Genomic DNA, 8,334 nt, shown 5'->3' on the forward strand with positions numbered 1-8,334 from the left:
AAGTGCCTACTGCATTCCGCAAACCCCAAAAATTGTGAAATAAAATGATCTGCTGTTTTATGTCCCAGCTGCTCACTATCACTAAGAGATACCTGTAGTGTTGGTAATATGCATTGTTCGATCTTTCTACCACGCGTTTTATACTATCACCAACAAGTGTCTGCTCTGGTAAAAACCATAAGTGTTCATTTTATGTAGAACTCTTGGTTTAAGACACAGCAGAGACTCAAATTATTTTCCACATCTGTGATGCTTATCAAATGTCACACTATTCTTTCCAAGTATAAAATGTCTGTAAAAATACATTTGAAATGCAAGAAAGTGCAGTTTTATGTTGATTAATGTAATTATAATTTCCACTTACACACATAATCGTGAAATTAGTGTCTAAACCTCAAAAGTAAATACACCTATTTCAAAGCCTAATAACAGTTGTCTAGTGTCACAATGATGATTGTCAACTGTCACAATGCTCTAAAATGTTTGCAAAATACATCTGTAATGTAAAGAAAATGTGCTGTCTCTGTCGAGTATTATAATGTTAATTTCCACATACCCACAGTCGTCAAATTAGTGTCTAAAACTCTGTGGTAAGTACTCCAATGCTATTTCCATGCCTAAAAAGTTACAAATAACAGTTGACATTTGAGAAGTTATATCTAAGGCATCAATGTCGTAAAAATAACCTGCTCAGGCTTACAGTTGATGAAAATACTGTTAGCTGAAGTACTATGCTAAGCAGGCAACCACGCAAACAGTTCGACAATCTGAATGTTATTAATTAGGTACATTCTTGACATAAGTCACAAACACCCTCACATTAAATATTTCCATATTGAAATTGTTCTCATGCACCATTTTAGGAGGGATAAAGATGTTGGATCATGTTACACGTTAGAGAAATTTAATCGATAATACCAACTGACAATTATTGTTATTATTACAAATGACGCAAGCCTACTGGAGGTTATGGAGAATAAAAACTTTCGACGAAGTTTAAATTCACAACTATTGTGTCAAGGCTGTCTAAAAGGTTCACAGATTTTTCTGTAATCAACATTTGAATAACAATATCACCTAAAAATACGTGACATACAACACTTAGCCAAAAGACATCGTCTTCGATTTTATGAAGGAAGGAGGTGGTTTATTACAGTAAGTCACTTAAACTGCAGAGAGGCATCTGTGACTAAACACACTCATGAGACAACCCAAAACGGTAACAGAGAGAGATGTGACATCGCTAAAGATGATGTCAAAGTCGATATCTCGAAAACAGATAAAATTATTTGTCATTTATTATATTACATAAATGGTACCACACTTGCAAGCCTTCTGCAGCTTTTGCCTTAATGTTTCCATTTTTAAAGTAACTTATTAAAATACATAAAATTTAAATTTCTATTGTAATATGGAAGACGAAAATTCAAGCAAAATAAAAATTGTATTATATGTAAACTTTTGAGCATTTCGCTAGCACATGATGCATCAAATTAAATTGTCTGTATTACTTAAATAAATTACTGACCAGCAGACAAGACCAAATCGATCACATTAAATTCATCCAAACACATCAAAATTGGTTGAACATTGGTGCTTAGCCTCATTACATCACATCTTGTCGTTTAATGGGGGATAAGAGTTTGTAAAGATGTGTGGTCAGTGCGGCTCAATGAGTGAAGCAGCTGATTCGTAAATGCAGGATTATACTTGCTTGAAGTAAAATAGTCCTGTTAGCATTATCCCAATAACAGACTGAACTACATTGACCACACATTTTTGTCAGAAAATGCATGTACACGTATATTACAAAAATTTGGGTCTTGCAAGTTATTAGACGCTTTGAATGTCAAGTTCTACAAAATGGTAGCAAATGTTACTCCATACCCTCCTCTAGGCAAACTGTGTGTGACTGGCGGCTACTCTACTTAACAATGGTAGTCGGAATTACCATAATTAATGCTTCAAAATGGCCACCTTCAAGTTTCATGTCTTAATTAACACAGTTAGTACCAAAGTATTGGACTGTTTTCTGTAAGCACCCAGTGCTTCTAATTAGAAGACTGGGCAGCATAAAAATTATTGCTATGAGTGAAAACATTCCCAGAATTCTTCAGAGTTGTTTAGCACTGCCTCTGTCAATCCTTCTGTATCCATCACCTTGGAAAGGTCAGCCTAAAGGAAACACACAGGCAGTTTCCTTTCAACCTTGCGGAATTCAACTAATACGATATATTTTCCACAGACGGATCTAAGACCACGTGCACTCTGAACTGTACCTTCAATTCAGGTACGCAATATTTGTATGCAACCACAAGACCTATGGGGAACAAACACTGCACATAAACAGCAACTTTAGCTCAGTGTCTGAAATGGTGATGTGACCATTTCATAGTATGTTAAAAATAACGGCATAAGCACTCCACCTTCCATTGTTATTTACATTTTTAAAATGATTTTCACCCACATATTCGCACTTCGTTCTAAGGTATGTAGTAAATACGATGTCGTGGTTTATTGCACTAAATGTTGGAAAATGTTAGGCCTCTTGGCAAACTGCGCGTGACAGCATAATATCCTCCAATCACAAAAAGTGATTTCTGTTAATAGCATCACTATGTATTCTAACTTTAATAGTCATAAGCGGGAGTGACATCAGGATCACGTAATCAATGTGAAGTACATACATTGCAATTTGTAAGGCTCGAGATATAGTTGCTGTCATCTGTCAGTAAAGCATGTTTATACCGCAATACTCCCATGCAGTCTTTAATATTCTTGGAGAGCGTGGATGTGTAATTCCGGAAAATGTCAGAAAATATTACTGTAATTTACGAGGTAGGACACTTTATATTACGATGTGTTGTTTACTGCTATAAATTAATGATGGCATGGTATATTCTGCAAAATGGAGGTAACAAATATACACCTATCCCATCGTAAACAAATAACACACTGCCACAAATATGAACCATGTATACATTACCGTTACATTAGCAGTTCATGACACTGCTATATGACTGCTCCTAGTATACTAGTAAACAAGCAATGGAGAAAAAAATTCAATCACTGCACATTGCTAAATTTATTCTGTAAAAATAATTATGCCTACTGGCGTAAGATGGGAATAGGATAGACAAGCACTTTATTTAAAACAGATTAAAAAAGGGGAGATGATGGTGACCTATACATAACCTACCACACTCAAATTGCCTGATAGTTGCCTGGGAAAACACCACAGTCACCTGTTGTTGCAAGGTGTCTCCAACTCATGCCCTAGATAGACACCAGCCACCGCTGTCTCGCGTATGCGTATGTCCAGCAGTTTCTGACCGCAGAGAACAAAGATATCAGCAATCGACAGGACCCAAGACACATACATCACACTAGAAACGTCTTCTACTTAGAGGTACTACCAAGCAGGAAGTAGCTGAGACAATGTTACGAGGTTTCTTCTTGTCAGGGCTACCAGTAGAGAATATGGTATGTAGGCTATCTAAAAAAACTTTGTATGACACGTCTCTCTAAATATCGAGAATATTTTCAGTAACAAGATGTTATTAACAGACCCTGATCGTGCCTGCCAGCAGTATTAAGAGTCCCACTCCACTTTGCTGCACGCAGACGCAAGCAGGCCCTAATATTTTGGTCGTCAGAGGACCTACTGAAGGTGGGTGGAAGGTTGAAATGCCTCCCATCGCATCCACAACACATACCTTTGCGTGTATATAAGGCTTAGCTTGGACAGTTAGCATTTTATTAAAAACCTTTCCTTTTCTGGGTAGCATTGAGAAGAAGTGCTCCGCAAAGGCTTTGTAGGTAAGAGGAAACACTGTAGCAAACATCCGGAAAGGAGACGGCTGCCTCAACGTAACTTATAAAAATTTAAAAAAAAGGTTATACAAAAGCCTTTTAGTGCGTAGACCGCAAATTTCATAAGGCATCATGTTTTAATTGTCTAATTTAAAGTGTGGTCTAGGCAGTAAAAGTTTTTTTTATATTTATTTTTTAATTTTAATATATTATTTGATGCTTCATTGTATACTCAACAGCATTAAAAATGGTTCAAATGGCTCTGAGCACTATGGGACTCAACTGCTGAGGTCATTAGTCCCCTAGAACTTAGAACTAGTTAAACCTAACTAACCTAAGGACATCACAAACATCCATGCCCGAGGCAGGATTCGAACCTGCGACCGTAGCGGTCTTGCGGTTCCAGACTGCAGCGCCTTTAACCGCACGGCCACTTCTGCCGGCAACAGCATTAAAAGATTGAATGGTATCATCATCATCCTTTCAGAATGAAGATGCCATTCACAGAACTGGACAGATTTATAGATGATGTAAATAGTTTCGTGCTACAGAAAGCAGCTGCTATTCTTGTTTACCATTGTGGTTTCGCCCATTAGAACAATTCCCACAATTATTCCAACCATTTTTCTATTGTTGTTCTTTTCCTTATAATCGTAACTATTTCCATTGCCACTTTGCAACCTTAAGTCTTCCTGAATTAAATCTATTGAATCCAAGACAGACGAGAAGTTATCCAGATAATTGTCTGGAACATGGATTAATTTCTCTCTAACATTTGGCGGAAGTCTGGCTTTTAATAGCCTGATCACATCACGATTTCAGATCGGTTCGTCCCAATACCGCGTTTTGTTGATGTACTTTTCAAAATACTTTCTTAGGACTGTATGCCTTTGGACTATATACTTTTTTCTAAGTCTCTCCTGAGTACAAGGCGGGCAGTATTTATTTAGAAATGCCTTCTCAAATTGTTCGCAGGTGTAGCTGGTTTCAGCTGCATCTGTGGCCCATAGAGCAACATCTCCTACTATGTGCGAAACAATAAACTGTATCTTTTGTTTCTCTGTCCATGCTCTGGGCAGTACGTTTCGAAAACCCTTTATAAATACAACCCGGAGGACATTTTTCTTGTCGGTTGAGAGGGTTTGGAACTGTTGGTGTTTAATTAAACTCTCTTCCACCATTATTGAAGATACAGTGGGCAGAGCCCCCGCACCATTCAACGGTTCATTGTCAGAACTACACGTTTCTGCCTGTACCCCACAAATTGTATTATAGGTGGCAGAGAACGACGGATTTTCGTGTGAAAAGTGCGAAGCAGGTACATAATTGTCCTCCATTCTCATGTTATTTACTCTTACCTGTTCTGTCTGACTGATCTGACTAGGCGAGTGAACTGCGCGAATTGCGCGTGTCACTTCTGTTTGTATTTTATCGTCTATCTGTTTCTCTTTATTATTCATCCATTTTTCTACTTTTTCTTCGACTTTATGTTCCGTGAGGCAATTCTGTATTCTTTCCTCATTTCCTATCTCTATATTTTCTATCCTCTCGCTTATGTTCTGAATGTCTTCCTTCGTGCTATTCTGCTCTAGTTTCTGATTTTGTACTTCTGTTGTTAGACTACCTACTAAATTTAGCAATTCCTGGTTCGCTTGTTTCAGACTGGCCATGTATGCTTTCATGACTTCTAAAACTTTTAAGCTGTTCATATATTCCAGAATGAGATTGTCACTCTGCAGCGGAGTGTTCGCAGGAGAGCTTCTGTAAAGTTTGGATGGTAGGAGACGAGATACTGGCAGAAGTAAAGCTATGAGACCGGGCGTGAGTCGTGCTTCGGTAGCTCAGATGGTAAACCACTTGCCCGCGAAAGGCAAAGGTCCCGAGTTCGAGTCTCGGTCGAGCACACAGTTTTAATCTGCCAGGAAGTGTTCATATATTGCTTTCCCTCTCTTTTTCCCGTTCTTCCCTCTCTCTTTCTCTCTCCTCCTGCTGCCTCTCCCTTTCTAAATGTATTCTTTCCCTCTATCTATCTCTCTCATCCTGTTGCTTCTGGAATTGATCTAACTTCATTAGAATTGCAGTTACGGCGCCTTAACCTGGCGCGGCGCACGTAACTGTTTGTTTAGTTGCGGGCGCGGCTGTTTCACCCGCAACAGTTGGCAACACGCTGATATCAAGGCTACGCTGTTTCTGCGCGCTGATCTACAGTTTCTACTTCATGACCCGTAATATTTTCTGTATATTTCTATTGGATGTAAGTCCCATGGGGATTTCCTCCAATTCGTTGTCACTAACGTCTCGTGAATCTGCTTCCATATCAACTTCTCTTCTAGTCTTACTACGTAATCTCATTGACTCTGTACGAGACATTGTTCTATCACAATTATTTTAACACGGCAATCACCACAAAAAGTAATAATAACACAATATAAAATTTCTATTTCTACAAAAATTTACAGCAAATATAAATTTCCTTGCCTACTTGAGTTACTGTTTGCAAGACACTACCACACTGTATAATATAATAAAATAATGGAATAGATGATAATAAAATGTTGAAATGCGTGGCTTTTTAAAATGTATTGAATTAATGAGATTAATTTTTCGGCGTGAGTGACAAGCACAATAAGCTGAGCTATGCCTGGAAATAAGTTCGTATTAGTTCATATAATTTTGCAGGGAGAAGTAGTTTCTTTCTCCGCTGTAGATTTGTGCTTACCATTCTTTATAATGCTACGTTTGGTCGCCGTGTTCACCTTTGAAGTCTTGACCGTGTTCCCATTAAGCTTATTGGATCTTCGTAGTGTTGTGTGATGTCCTTAGGTTAGTTAGGATTAAGTAGTTCTAAGTTCTAGGGGACTGATGACCATAGATGTTAAGTCCCATAGTGCTCAGAGCCATTTGAACCATTTGATCTTCGTAATTTTCCAAAGTACACAGGTGGGCTTCAGTTCTTGTAATTATTGTACTATTTGAAATAACAACTCACACGACCTTTCTGTTAACAAAACAATACTGTATTTTTCTAAATGGTGCACATATGAAATACATACTCCTCACTTATTCATAGCGACCCCAAAATGGCGGTCTACAATTACTTGCTAAAAATGGCGTGCTTCTCACTCGTTCACTAGCTGAGCGCGAATCCTTCCTTCCTCCTGCTGGTACCAGAAAAAATCCTCTGTTTTTTTAACAACTGAAAGTCAAAAAATACATGACGGTGGGCATAGGCTCTATGATGGGCTACCGCTTCATCTTCTCTCTTTGCCTTTAAAGAAGACGAAAACACAAAAGAAATGCAAAAGGTTTATCACAACGGTACGACCCATGAATATTGGCAAACAGCACGACACACGAAAGCAAGAGATATTTTCAGAAGCCCTTACCTTCGTTTTTACTGTCGGCTTTATTCGTATTCAAATTTGTGGTAGGTTCCAAGACTTCCGTTCCTCTTAACATCGAAGATAATAATCCTCGTCCACATGAAGCAGATTACATAAGCAAGCATTAATTTTCTTATATTAATAATATATTATTTCCACATGCATAAATTTTCTATAACTTCGAGCTTCACGGTGGGCGCCAGTTATCGCGTAATTTTAAATGATAATAAATGACCGACTGAATAATTCACGCAACGATAACCGTGCCGTTATTCTTATTGTATGAAAAATGGAAATAATGAATATTTTCTCTTTTATGTACGTTTAAAGCCACGGCAGATTTTTCCCATAATGCTATCACTGACAATAGCTTACATATCCCACCGACATCCGTCCTACTCACGATGGATTAAAAATCCTTTTTAGCTAGTGCGCGATAATACATTTAAACAAGTCTTATTTTTTCTGAGGGCCTGGATGTTCCAGTATCGCTGCCTATGTGCAATGGCAGCGTAAGCATTTATTGATATTGTTATTAATAAAAACTGTACTTCTGGCCTAATATGAATTGAAAAATATTACAGGACGTCATTTCTAGATTATTAAAATTATTCCTTTTATACTTTTAGTATTATATGACTTTTAGAAGAACTTATGTAATTTTTGTCATTAATGGCGTCGCTACCACAATGAGCCTACACAGAAATGGCCAGGGCAACGTTTAATTATTACTTACTGAATCATATACAGGATAGGTACTAGCTACTCAAAAAAATACGCACTAAAATTATGTATTATCTCATATGTATTTAAAAAATTATATTCCTACTACAAATAATTGTATACGTTGCAGACCGTTGTTACGTTGGTGCCATTTGTTACGTTACATATAGAAATTAAAAAATTATATTTTTATTTTTAATTTATCAGCATGAATTTTTCTTTTGTTAGAAAATGATTCTTTGTCTCAGGGATATAATCTTTTCTTATCACTTTTACTTACGTCCATAAGTAAATATGAAACGGGTTCTAGAAGGGCCGCTGTTATTCATGTACCAACTTTAGATTTTGAAAGTGATAATTAAAATATAGTTGCCATTAACTGAATTGAATGTAATTTTATTAATTTCTATTTATT

The sequence above is a fragment of the Schistocerca serialis genome, chromosome 1 (genome assembly GCF_023864345.2).
Source record: "Schistocerca serialis cubense isolate TAMUIC-IGC-003099 chromosome 1, iqSchSeri2.2, whole genome shotgun sequence".
In the NCBI taxonomy this organism is placed as follows: Eukaryota; Metazoa; Arthropoda; class Insecta; order Orthoptera; family Acrididae; genus Schistocerca; species Schistocerca serialis.